The 14253-nt window shown below is 41.1% G+C and overlaps 1 long non-coding RNA gene across 1 annotated transcript; it reads right to left on the bottom strand.

Moving 5' to 3' along the window:
- Positions 1-235: 235 nt before the first annotated feature.
- Positions 236-7460, bottom strand: LOC146170844 (uncharacterized). Its single transcript, XR_014703094.1, has 3 exons — positions 7328-7460; positions 5698-5803; positions 236-439 (listed from the first exon to the last, which is right to left on the bottom strand). It is a non-coding gene; the product is annotated as an uncharacterized LOC146170844 (long non-coding RNA).
- Positions 7461-14253: the final 6793 nt, after the last annotated feature.

The raw sequence follows: 14253 nt of genomic DNA, 5'->3' as shown, positions 1-14253 counted from the left end.
ATATTGCCGGCCCACTCCAAATTTAGTAGTATGATTTGTGCCGCATGAGATAACATCACCACATGCCGAACACCAGTCGACAATTTATTGAGCTCTAATATGCATTGAATGCACCAATTTTTCACTGATGGTAAGGTTTGAGATACCATTGGCTTACATTTGCGACTTTAGAGTACTTGTAATTGAAGCTTAACGAATAGTAATAACAAGAGATTCAGTTTTATTCGATTTATTTTGCATTTGAGAGATTTCTATGCTTTCTTCCTGTCATGAATACCAAGGGTCTGTCTAAAATGTCTCCTCAAATCCGCAACTTGATTTCGCAGGCTCTCTTCAAGAAGAATCTTCCTCACAGCACTGAGGGAATATACCTTCCTTCCGTTTTCCACTGCGTTTTCCTCCACGACGCTCTTCAAGCTTCACGCTTGCTCCTGGGCACCTTGGAAGAAAGAATAAGTTATTTATAAGCACAGAGACTATCCTGAATAGCAGTATTACATCATATGAGACGCCTCATACACTTAGAACAAGATTTAAATATCTTGCTTTGCAGTAGCAATGCAGCCATTGTCTTTTTGAAGCGCCTAATCAGCCTTTGTTGCGGATGGTTTGTTTCCGTCACATCCATCTATTTATTGAAATTGCAAAGAGAAAGCTGTAAGTGTCTACCCTATTTATCATTGCAATTCAAGGTCAAACATGTTAAAATTTCATTAGTATTTCAGTTGGCTAATGGTGTGAAGAAAATGAGACAACTCTTGTCTGGGATGTTCTTTTACGATAACGGAAGCTTGCTGTCTGGTGGCGCCCAAGTTAAAGTGCTCCATGCTGCTAAGCTGATCGGAGCCAGTCAAATAAACAATGGCATGAATATTGTTGCTGCTCAGGTTGATGGAGGCACGAATCTCAATCCTTGCGCTTCAACGAGCTCCTCGTCTACGACACGTGGAACTTGATCAGCGGCATAAAATTATTAATGCGTAGGAATGCTATAGCTATGTCGACAGTTTCGTGTGACGAGAATTTGCCATCACGATTACGTTGTAACGAAACGAGTTATCAAGGTTTAAGAAAAAAAGATGGTTGCATTAGATAGACGATGAAAGAATCTCGCAGGAGAAAACATTTGCTGCATGTGAGATAATTAGGCCATTTTAGAGCCCATTAATCAATAAGACATCGAAAGTTCCCGGACGGGTAATGGGGGCGTCCAAATGGGGTCACATGGTACTAAATTACCGGTGACAGGGGCCTAACTCCCAGTGGAGGAAAATTAGAAATTTTCGAACTTAAACAAGCGGGAAAGGGCGTGATTGGCTTGCACAAATGGGTGGAAATGGTTACAAAATGTGTAAACTGAGGCAATAAACTAAATTTGTTCTGCAAAATTGCGAGAGCACTGCAGAATCTGCAGGAAAGAAATGCAAAAGCATGAGCGTTGCTGTCGCACACGGTACATCGTGAGCCCCTCGCCGAACAGAACAGGCGTTTCGTTGAACGTATCAAAGTTCACCGGCGTCCTATAATTCCTTTAGACAAAGAAAAGGCGGACTACCTCTCCCTCGCGGAATCCCGCTGACATATCTCGCGAACAGTACAGCAACGCTAAGGCTTATGCAATCCTCCCGTGCAGATTCTGAAAAACTTTCGAATTTTTTTACCTCTTCATTTGCATAAAATTGCCTACTCACCAAAATTTCGTTTCAGTGCATACTTTCATATCGGTCTTGGAAGTTTTAGTCTGATAGGAGGCTTTAGAAATACTGTTAGCAACTATCATACAGGAGGAAAACGCTACGCTCTGTGCTCATTGGGCGGGAGTAGGCGATCAAGCTTCTCGTTAAGGTTACGTTTTCAACTGCTTTGAACAGCGACATAGTAAGAGTTGTGACATAAGACTGAAATTTGAAACAAAATTTCGACTTTGCTTTATGTGAGAGGATTTCTCGGCTTCGCTTCTAATCACCCTACAGTGATGATTTTTTTATTGTTGTAGTAGAACTTTCTTATCTGGTGGTCATTTATCTAGAATAGGTGTATGCAAGTTTTATATCGTGTAATCGGAAGAGCACGAAAAACAATATACAGGAGATGAAGGAAAAAGCAGTTCATTTAATGTGATTGCAGAAATTATCTTCAAGTATTTAACATTATTCTTCAGATTCTCTGACTCACTTATGATGATACTGGGGTAGAATAATGCGAGGTTCTGTACCTAAGTAGTAAACTTCTCTTCTCCTTGCTAATTAAGCCGCGTGTCAAGTACTTTTTGTTTCCTTCATGCTCCCCTTGAAAAAGACCTGGCTTCGCTCTACAACTAGGCGTTTGTTCCTTCCGTATCGGAAATCAATACCATTTCTATTTCCAGAGCGCTCACTTCAAAACAGACCTTGTTCATTCCTGATGTGACCGTAGTGTATTCTATGATCGTTGTGCACTTCCGCAATATTTCTGCGGCATATCTCACTACCACTTCCTCGAAGCTATGAATTCAAAACGGAGTGTAGTTTCTGCTTCTACATATATCTGCTTCAAATCCTATATTATTATAAAAGCTCCTTCCTTCCTTTCTGTTCTGCTTCTTTCAGTCTAACCCTGGGAACTCCTTAAAGGCTGCACTCTCTCCGAATTCATTCCCGTCACATGCGTACCTTTCAAATCGAGGGCGTTTATAAGCTGCACCATGCATTCTGTGCGGATGACAAAGCTTGTTGGAGCCTCTTAAACTCACCTGAAGAGACGGACGTTACACTTCAGCAAGGTTTCGACATTGTTTGCACCTTCCCTTTGAATGCCAGGCTCAGTAAGCATAAAAAAGACCACTCCCCACTCACACTATAAAAGCGAACACACGCAATGCAGCCGCTCCCTTCTTGCTCTCAATTCAGAAACCGTCGAGCCAGTTCCATGGTCTCATGTTTGCGCCATGCCACTTTATTCAGTACAAACGTGCAGTCTAAACCAAGCTCTTTATATCTCTTGCACATAACCAATCTGCTCTGCCTTATATATATATGACACTGCTCATCATCGAGGCAGATGAATGTAATCTTCTTCATGGACCGGGTTCAACTAAATAATTTTCAGCAGTTCTTATATTCTTTTGCTCAAACCCAAATTAGAAAAGTGTGGTTTTCCCTCCACATTCTTTACAATGCAACTCTTCAAACATTTTAAACAAAACTTAACATGGCATCTTTACGTCACTGGCGCATTTCTCACTATGCGCTACTTCCTTGAGCTTCACCTCATTGGTAACCTTGCTCGCCTATCCTCCGCACAGCATGGCATATTCATCTTATTTATACTCACATTCATCATCTGCATATTGCTTTTCAGATTCCTTCATGTATTCGTGCTCCTTACTGGGCCCATTCCTCGCAATCATTCAATCCGAACGTAGGCAAGCAATAAATACTTGTAGCAACCGAGCTCTAGCCAGTCAGACACCAGCCTACACCTAAACCACCACACATCCATCTCTTGGCACTGCAGCTCAAAGCTGCAAACATTTCACCCTGACGGTCTTTCTTTTACCACGCGGCCTCTGCCAAAAGCCGCGAAAAGTTGTGTCTTGTTGCAACTCTTCACTGCGCGTACAACCAGCAATTCGCTCAATTTCCTCTGATCCAAAAATCTGCTTTGTGCACTTCCCACAAAGCCTCGTCTTTCCAAAACCAAAACAACCCCCAGATAATCATCCAAACCTAGCTATAGCGCTGCGGCCATAGATGCTTATACAGTTAAGTTAAGGTGGATTCCTATGGTTTCCGGGAACGCTGAAAACGATCTCTATAACCATAGTGTTTTGAAGGCTATTAACACAGCTCCAGCAATTAACAGACTGTGCTCATTTTGCGTTTCAGACAGCCTTCTAAGCTTAGTAACCAATATCGCAGTCCTATCAAGAATGCAATATATCTGTCGCTATTCTCTGTGCCTCAAACCAATGTCTCTCTCCTTCCCCCAATCACAGCCTTCGTAAAATCTGCACCAAAACTTTTATGCAAGAATACCTTAGTATTTGTACTTGTGTTTGCTCTGACCTATCGACCCAACTGCGACGCAAAGTATGCGCAAGTATGCGCACTGTCTCTTCGACTGATATTTGTCAGTTTTTTTTCTGCTTTCTACCCCACACTCTGCCCTCATCATCATGATCATCATCATCAGCCTGACTGTACCCACTGCAGGGCGAAGGCTTCTCCCATATTTCTCCACTTAACCCGGTTCTGTGCCAGCTGCATCCACTTGACCCCTGCGAAATTCTTAACCTCATCCGCCCACCTAACTTTCTGCCGCCCCCTGCTACGCTTTCCTTCCCTTGGAATCCAGTTTGTTACCTTAAGCGGCCATCGGTTATCCTCTCTTCGCACTACATGTACCCTCCATGCCCATTTCTTCTTCTTAATTTCCACTAGAATGTCGATAACTTGAGTTATTTATCTGACCCAGTCTGCACGCTTCCTATCTCTTAATGTTACCCCTACCATATTTCGTTCCATAGCCCTCTGGGTTGTCCTCAACTTAAGTAGAAGTCTCTTGGTTAGCCTCCACGTTTCAGCCCCATAGGTGAGTACAGGTAAGATGCAACTGTTGTATACTTTCCTGCTAAGCGATACCGGTAAGCTGCTAGTCATAATCTGCGAGTGCTTGCCAAATGCGCTACATCCAAATCTTATTCTTCTTGTTATTTCCTTTTCATGGTCCGGATCTGCGGATACTGCCTGTCCTAAGTAGACATATTCGTCTACTACTTCCAGTATTTCGCTACCTAATGTAAACTGCTGTTCCTTCCCGAGGCTGTTGAACATTACCTTAGTCTCCTGCATATTGATCTTCAGGCCTAACTTTCTACTTTTCCTGTCTAGGTCATCAATCATTATTTGTTGTTCATCTCCCGTGTTGCTTAGCAAGGCAATATCATCAGCAAATCGCAGAATACTGAGGTATTCTTCATCTACCCTTATTCCTAACTGCTCCCATTCCAAGTCTCTGAATACTTCCTCTAAGCAAGCTGTGAATAGTACTGGGGAGATTGCGTCTCCTTGCCTAACACATTTATGGGCATTTTGTTACTTTCTTTATGCAGAACTATGGTTGCTGTGCAGCCACTATATATATCTTCCATCACTTTCACGTACGGCTCGTCTACTCCCTGATTTCGCAATGCCTGGATCACCGCCGAGGTTTCAACTGATCAAATGCTTTTTCGTAATCAATGAATGCTATGTATAGAGGCTGGTTATATTCGGAGCATTTTTCTATCACCTGATTGATGGTATGGATATGATCGATAGTAGAGTACCGTTTCCGAAAACCTGCTTGATCCTTTGCTTGATTGCAGTCTAAGGTTGTCCTGATTCTATTAGTGATTACCTTAGTAAATTCCCTTAAACCACTCCTCTTTTTACATACTTGAAATCTACCTTGTGAAGAAAAACTTGTTTCGTTATGGCAAGTGAAAGTAATGTTAGACGCTGTGTTTCTAATATCAAATAAAACGTTTCACTACTACCACTTTTATTATTATGACTAAAACCACTGCTCTGGCCAATCATCAAGTATTAAAGTCTTAGGGCTGAATTGGTGCGTCTAGTGGCTTGTTCTGAAACTAACATTAGCGAAACAAGTCGATCTAGACCTGGCGCGCGTTGCTTCACCTACACACCACTTATTTTGACCTCAGTCACTTACTCGGTAACAGTTGGAGTCCCATCGTTACATTTCACCTTGAGGCAGGGGTTTTGTAGATTTCTTGACTGGCCATTTGGTATCGTTCTGTCCCCGTATTCACAATTGCCTGAAATATTTTATCTCTGATCAAAACGTGACAGTTTCTCAGCAAAACTGAATTCTGTAGACATCAGGCAATAGCAAGAACTGTAGCGAAGCCATATGTCATTGCCCTTCACTGGATAGTCATCTTTTCCTTTTAGGGTCATCGTTTTGCAGCGTCGGCCGCCATAATACATCTGCAGATAAGTTTAAAAACATAGCTAAACGATAGGATCTTCCTACATATAATTGCTTTGCTAGCTTTCCGTCACCAGTTCGCAATTTTACTGCAAATTAGAAAGAAACAGCTTCAGTCGCAGTTGCTTACGCCAGCGCACTTTGCCAGCTGGCTATTAGGTGTGCCGCCCCCCCATGCGGGTGCTCTATCAAAAACTTATCAAAGCGCAATGATTTAAACTTCAAGGAACGTCTTACTTATGCCCCTAAACTCTGCTCAGTGAGTTAGGGACAAGGGTATTGCTTTCATTCTGGAACGTTTCGAACTTAATGAGCCTGTTGTCTTCATTGGTTCTACTTCGGGTCAAGCTAACTTTTGCTTTATTGGCCTTGCTATTTCAGTCCGGTATGAAACGTCGGGAAGAGTAAATTTTTTCTCTGCGTTAGGAATATAATGCACGCTTTAAGGGGGAAAAATGGGTGAAAATATTTAACTTCGTGTGTATGCATGTGCCGCAATGTCACCGGTGGATTGGGGTTAAGAGGACGAACGAGAGTAATTAAATGATCACAAAATATTTATATTGGATAGGACAACTTTCCATAAACTCAAGCAATACAACATCAAAAACCTTCAAATATCTTCGCAAAGCTCCACAACGCCTATATTACCCTGTCAGTCTCTCCTCATTGTACATACTTGAGGTGTAGTAGGAGCATTATCTTAAACGACGATGTCCCCTACATCTTTCTTCTCATTAAACTGTACTCTTCATTTTTCAGACCAACATTTTAGAAAATTCTGTCTCACAGATTGAAGCTATGCAGGGTTAAACGCACTCATTACCTAGCTATATATACCCAATATGTGTACCTTTCCTTGTAAACATATGGCATGGTGTAGGAAAAAATTTAAAAGCAATTCTCGTCTACTATGGAAGGTTTTTTTATTTTTCACGTAGGAGTGAGGAAATATAGTATGCAATTCTTTTAAAGTCATCTTCTTAGAATGCTACTTACGCTTACGATTTTCCTGATGATTTTTATTACTTTCTATATCCGCGCAACTGCTTTCACAGAAAATCTTAGGAGGTATCCATCCCTCCTGTCTGCTCCTGCTGAGACGCTAAAAGTAATTTGGGAAAAATATTGCGAAAAGGTCCAAAGAATCTAATGCATTAGCGATGAAGGATTTTATTCGCGCCCCGTGATAATGATTTATTATACCACTTTTAAGAAAGAAAGCGTTGAAATGACGATACTTCACAATACTTTCGGTCAACCAAAAAACTATGTGCTAAATCAATTGTTTGGTATGCCTTGATTTTAAACTTGCTGATATTTTATAAAAAAGCAAAGTTCATAAACATACCCTTGGATTTCCCTCCATTCTTTTTGCCGTCGCAGTAGATGACAGCCAGTGTCAGAAAAATGGCGAGACAGAGCAACAGGGTGCGCATTCTGACCGGGCTCAAACGATTCGTCTGTTATGAATACGATGAAGCTGAGGTTACATGGCGTTTTTATACCCTAACCATTACTAAACGAAGACGTCGGAAACTCCAAACTCAAAACCAGATAAATGTAAATTAGATTGCTTTCCATTTTTCTTGTTTCAATGTTGTATCAAATATACTGATTTGGTTGCAATTATAAGTTCGACGTATTTGCAATAATCCACACAGAGAATATTTTGTCGCAGCATTTATTATTTTTGTTCTGATTTTGCCGAATTTACTCAGTTTGGTGCTGACAATATAACGCATCGTATTTGAATATCCCCGCTTACGTCTGACTGTTATTGTTTGGAAATTGAACAAAGAAATCATAAATGTTACAGACTAAAAATCTAATTAGAGCTAAGTATTAACAATTTAAAAATTTTGGTGATTTAGTAAGGTTCCTAATTTAACGACGGATGTGGATTTAAATACGTAACATTCAAAAGAATTACGAACGTTTGGTTCTTAAACGGTCTAGCGATTTCATAAAAAGAAGGCGCAAGTTTATAGGCTGAACCCAGTAAGAAAAAACTACAGAAAATTTTCTGATGTTACGACAGAATTTTTGTGCGGTTTTTGACGGAAAAACTGTTGTGACAATACAACGTTCTGTAGTAACGTCAGAAATTTCTGTAGTTAAAACATAAAAGTGCTACAGAACTACAGACAACAGAAATATACTACAGAAAAACTACAGAACTACAAAAAGTACTACAGAAAAATTTTATGATTAGAACTACGGATATTTTGTCTTACTTTTGACACAGTTCTGTTTGTTTTTTCGACTGGGAAGGGCCTTGTGCTCTAACACATCACTTGTATAAAATAGCGCACTGAGTTTCTAACAGTTTTAGCAGATTCAATGTCTTCCACAAGTGTTGAGAACATCACCAGCCAAGTTAAAATTTATTATGTATTTATGACGAATTTTAGATAACCTAGAAAGAACATGACATTTTAATCACTGGAAGCGTATGAGTAGAAGGGTTCCTCATTTTTTACAAACATTCAATGCGCTCGACCTAGGCCCAATAATTCAGCAGCAATCTCCTTTGTGAACAAGTATTCATGAATGCAATTTTCACTTTACTGCCTTGTTTTTATCAGGCAGTTCAGTTCAGTTTAGTTCAGTCGTTCGGTCGTGTCCGCCTCTTCGTGACCCTATGGACCATGTCACGCCACGCTTTCCGGTCTCTCACTATCTTCCTAACATCACATAGCTTCATCTGCCGTGCCTCGAGGATGCCATCTAACCATTGCGTTCACTGCCTACCCCTTCTCCGGCGACCCTCAACCTTTCCCAACATCAAATCCTTTTCCAGCGACTCCTCTCTTCTCATCAGATGACCAAAGTAGCTGAGATTTTAACTTTATAATTTGACCCTCCAATGAGCAGTCAGGGTTTATGGTCGACAATATCGACTGATTTGATCTTCTGGCAGTCCAAGGAACTCTCAAGAGTCTCCGCCAGCACCACAGTTCAAACGCGTCAATTCTTCGGCGGTCAGCCTTTTTCACTGTCCAACCCTCGCATCCATACATCACAACTGGAAAGACCATAGCACGAGTTATACGGATCTTGGTTGGCAGACAAATGTCTCTGCTCTTTACTAGGCGGTCAAGGCTAACCATTGCTCTCTTTCCCAGAAGCAGGCGTCTCCTAATTTTATGGCTGCAGTCTCTTTCCGAGGTAATCTTGGAGCCCAAGAACAGACAATCTGTCCAGCTTCCACTTCTTGTCCACCTTACCTCATTTAAGATTTTTCGGTATTGGTGACTTTGAATGTGAACGTGTGCATCGTTAGGATGAAAGAAGCTGTAGAATCTGATATCCAAACATTACTTGTCACTCAACAGTCAATCTTGAGTTTTTGGCAATGCTACAAATTTGTCAGCAAAGGGAAACAATAAGTAAACATGACATATAAATTGCTCTTATTGTACGTCTTCTTTTTTCGTGCGGTCTTCAACGGAAATGCGTAAGTTTAAAATGAACACACATACAAAACCAAAGCATTATGGTGTTGGTAAAAGTTTAGAGCGAGAATATTTAACCTGATTTTGATGTAAATGGCGGATTGGCCTCCTTTTGTATTGTGAGGACGCTACTGTGCCCATTTTTCACGGCCAAACAAGTTGTGGGCGTCCGTCGCAAACGCGACTCGAGAAATAAGTAAATAGTGGTCTATTTACTCTTCCATGCTGAAATATGATAATTAGAACCGCTTGCACCGCATTACTCTATTTCACATATTTTCAGCAGCGTATTACAAAAATTTGGCTCTAATTGCGCTAGAGCCCCTCTGTACACAGGTGAACCATGCCTGCTGATAAAGTACTATGTGTGCTCTACATCAATGTATTTTCTCACCAACTAGCCTATCATTACAAACTTACACCCGAACGCCTTTTTTGTGGTTTCTCTTACATCCCTTCTTCCTTGCTCCTTTTGCAGTGACAGTGCTAATTCTGTTTCCACCTACGAACAGGAACACGTGATGCACAACGCTTAGCTTTATTACTCAGGACATGTACACCTGTCTATTTGGACAACAAAAAATTGCTCGCAGAAAAGTAACTACTCCTTTCTGTACGGCACCTTGGACAGCACATAATGTAATGTCCTATATCTCCTCAGAGAGCAAATGTGGGCGATAAGCAAGCCGTAATTGCATCCTATGATGTGCTCAGTTTGAACAGAAATAAATTCAATATATGCCTGTTATCTCTTTGTGTAGCAGAACAAAAATACGATAGTATACTACCCATAGATTTAACATACAACGGACAAGCTTGCGGGCTGTTGTATACCAAAATTCTCGAAGAGCGCGAGTATATGTCAGAAGGACCGAGTATATGGTCAATTGATTTTCGCATGGTTGAAAGCCACAATGCGTATGTCTTAGACACAAGATTAAGGTCTAGAATACTCGGAAGAGTGTAGAGGTGGGCTTGTTGGTTTACAATCATGGTGAAAACATGCGCTAGCACTTCGTTCATGTTCCATCCTTTGTTAGGAATGTTTCCACCGTGATCTAGAAAACTTTTAGTGTACTAGTCAAGAGGCGACGCAGATGTTTTGGCAATTTCCTAGACGAGAACGACACTCTGTCAAAAGGGTCTAGCGAGCGTTCAAATTAAGATTGCAAAAAACATTTCTCTTCCCATAGCCATCAAAAACAGCAATCTCACTCCCATGCATACCCGAAAAAGTCCGAAAGGCATACACGGACGACGAGTAGAACGAGACATAGAGGCGCTAACTCGCCCTTGAAGTGTAATGAAGACTGGCACGTGATTAAGTAGGAACGCAAATCAAGCATCTGCTAAGTATATCACGCAACGTACCCATCTTTTTGCTCATCGAAGTGTGATCCCGCTGAAATATTTATCTCACTCCTTCCGGCACGCTTGGTGTGTCCAGGTAGAACTAGAACAGTTACTCCTTTGTTTTTATGCAAAAATTAATTTTCAATGTTTTCCCGTCTTTAAGCTGCGAAAAGTACACATATACCCGTGGACCTGAGGCTGGCCGTTTCTCTTGCGTAATAAATAATTGCTCCTCTTCTGGCGCTGAACGTTTTAAGTGCAGCGCTTTATTATGTCGTGTGCACGTTTGTTGCTTGATATGTGATATAAAACTTAAGTGATGCAGCTTACCCTGTAAAAGCCGTGATTCATTTGGGACGGACACCAGAGAAATATCAAGAGAGCACTTGTCCGCCTCTAAAAACGAATGGGTGGTTTCAGAATATCTGATTTGGGACTCATATGTCGTATGCTGGCTTTGACAACCATGTGAGGTCTCTTCTCAGATATAGCTTACCGTGGCAGAGATCTCAGTGCATTCATAATAAGGCCTTCCCGCCAGATCCTTAATCTCCCTCCTCCCAGAAACAAAGTGACCCCGGAGTCGAAATTATGCGAGCGTTGGAATATTGCCTTATGCCATCGTAAATGTTGTCGCCATCACACAAAATAATGAACTGAACAGAGAGCACAATAAAGATCGTCAGCCTCTACAGTCGAAATTGATCTTCAATTCCAATTTCTGGATGGCAATTGTTATAGAATTCCCCGTCATGAACTTGTCTGGCCAGTAGCATGATATACAGGTTGAGAGATTGTGCTCGTAAAGATTGCACATCGCATTAAGAGAAAATTGAGCTTTACGCGGCTAAGAGATATGCCGGAAGCCGCCCTTACCAAGGTACAATAACTCAAATTGGGAGCACAGTTGCGCTCCACTTAAAGTGTGTGAGGCGACTGCGTTAATGGCTGCGTCTACTGGCGTACCATGCGCATCTCCGCTCACGCACATATATTTTCGTAATCGTATAATCAGTAATGCTTTACGTATTGCCCCAATAATATTTCAAAAAGTTTCACCATACTTTCATACTATCATGTTATATGAAGCAATACCAGATACAGAAATTAGCCGCTGTTGAAACAAAATGTTCGAACGTGCCTTCGAAGCTTTTTGGCAGCCATTGTGAGTCACGAGGGAGGGATTCCTTTATGGATACCCATATCAACCTACCATCTCATCAAATTTTGCCAGTTGGCAACTCCTGGTACCTCGAACAAGGCATGTGGTCTTTTCACATCACCCAACCTGTCGATCCGTCAGTGAACGGTCACATGAGTTTCCAACTACTGATGGAAGAGGAATTATCGTTATTTCACGCTCGCAGTGTCGGCAAACAACACGGCGACCACAATGCAACGCCAGATAAAACTCACGCTAAAACCTTGCCGATAGAATGCATGTCACCAGCACTTCACATTTTACGAAAGCTGCCAGCAGGGTCTGCCAAGAAACCTATTCAGTGTTGAGTATTAATGAGACACACGTATCATTCTTTCGACAGGGTGTTAGTTTTGAAACGCGTTGCAAAAACTAGCAGCTCTGCGTTCCTGAGGTCAGTAGTGACATAATCTTGGGGCTCATAATGCGACAAACCGGGCATTCATGGCCGAATAAAACATTAGTAATCAAGCTTCGCCCCCACTGAAAACTGTGTCGTCAGAAACGTGATTCACAAAGTTAGTGAAAAGCTATTATTGGCAGAGGGATTAGAAAGTGACGAACACAGGAATGATATTAAGCTAAACGATTACAATATGTTATTGTATTTACTGCGTACCAGCAATTACAAGTAAATAAACATCGAGCTGCGTATAGGACATTCCTGTCATGTACCAAGACCCTATATGACTACCGCATTTAGGCGCATATTCAGGAAATATACATGAAGTTGTAATGAATTTAATGCAGATTATAGCTAAATGCTCACGTTTTGCTTTCAGTGGTTAAGTCGTCTACATGCTCTTATTATTACTGTGCCTAAGTTGTGTATTCGTGCAACCAGCCAGTCCCAGAATTCAATTCATAATAAATTAAACTTTTATTTAAAACAGGTTAGTATGGATGCACTTAATTCGCCCAAATGCAGATGTCCTCAACCTGATTGTTATTTCTCCACAGATGATTGTTGTGTGGCCATTTTGACCAATCGACCGGACAAAATGTAAAAGTGCTTCATAGCATCAAAGCAACAATATTGATTAGAACGAATTTTAATCAGATGTTTACAGTATACACGCGTTTCTATATAACCAGATACCACAAACTTGTGGTAATGTGTCAGCACTGGGGCTCTGCTGAGTGACGAAAATTAAGCAAAACAAGGTGGGATATTTGGAAGAAACGCACATGCTCGAACTGTTTTTTCCTAGTGGCTCGCCTTATTTTGCGCAAGGCTTTCTGTATTATGTAAAATAACAAACTCGCCCACCAATATACGCTACTTAACTCTCCTAGAGTGCGTTCTTTTCCATTTCTTTACATCCCGACCAACGACGGCTGCGTTTCGATGGAGGCGAAACGAAGTGGCATGCGCGCGCTGTGCGATGTCAGTGCAAGATAAAGATCCCCAGGTGGACGAACATACTCCGGAGCCCTCCACTACGACACCCATTTCTCTCTTTCCGCTTTCACTCCCACCTCCCTCCCTTCCCTCACTGAATGGTTCAGGTGCCCACAGAACAAGTGTGACAGATACTGTGCCTTTCCTGTGAACCAATTATTATTATTTTTTATATCTCTCATGTGCTGATAGTACTGCTGTATGTTTCTAGTAGCACTAAATCGACTTCGGTTTGCAGTTTCTTTTTTACATTTTGTTTTTGCCTTTTTTTAAACTTTATTGGTTGGACCCATAAACTTCCGGCTAGTGATGAGTTGAAATGCTAAATAAGCACAACAATACTGGCAAACCGTATCATGGCAGGCCAGAATCACTCTCAGCACACTTCACTAATGCACAAACGAAGTTAGAAAGCTCTACAACAAGTCTGGATAGTATGTTTCGTTTGCTCAAAAGCCAGTCAGTTCTAAAAAAAAAACATTCTAAATTATTCCGCTCAAACTTCATTTCTTACTTCCATGGAAATTAGTCGAACATATTTTAAGATGCCGAAAGGATACTTTTTCTTTTACTTCATTCAGCACTTCATTCCACATATGGTAAATTTACCAAGATGGTAAATTATGTAGATTGTTAGTTACATGTCTATTACGTTTCGTCGGTATAATCTAAATAAACTAAGGGGCATTGGGTCGCTAAACCTTATTATTGTAGCACTATTAGTGTTATCTTCATTTTTATATGTCATTGATAATCTTAGGTTGCGAAGCTGTTGAAATAGTTGCCTAATATGCTGAGTAGGTGTTATATACGGATAGCACGTTTCTGAAGGCGAGAAACAGGATATAGATATGCTTTAAACG

The sequence above is a fragment of the Amblyomma maculatum genome, unplaced genomic scaffold (assembly GCF_055883805.1).
Source record: "Amblyomma maculatum isolate TAMU_Amacu unplaced genomic scaffold, ASM5588380v1 scaffold_35, whole genome shotgun sequence".
Taxonomy (NCBI): domain Eukaryota; kingdom Metazoa; phylum Arthropoda; class Arachnida; order Ixodida; family Ixodidae; genus Amblyomma; species Amblyomma maculatum.
The sequence above is the reverse complement of the archived record's forward strand: the minus strand, read 5'-3'. Positions and strand labels throughout refer to the sequence as shown.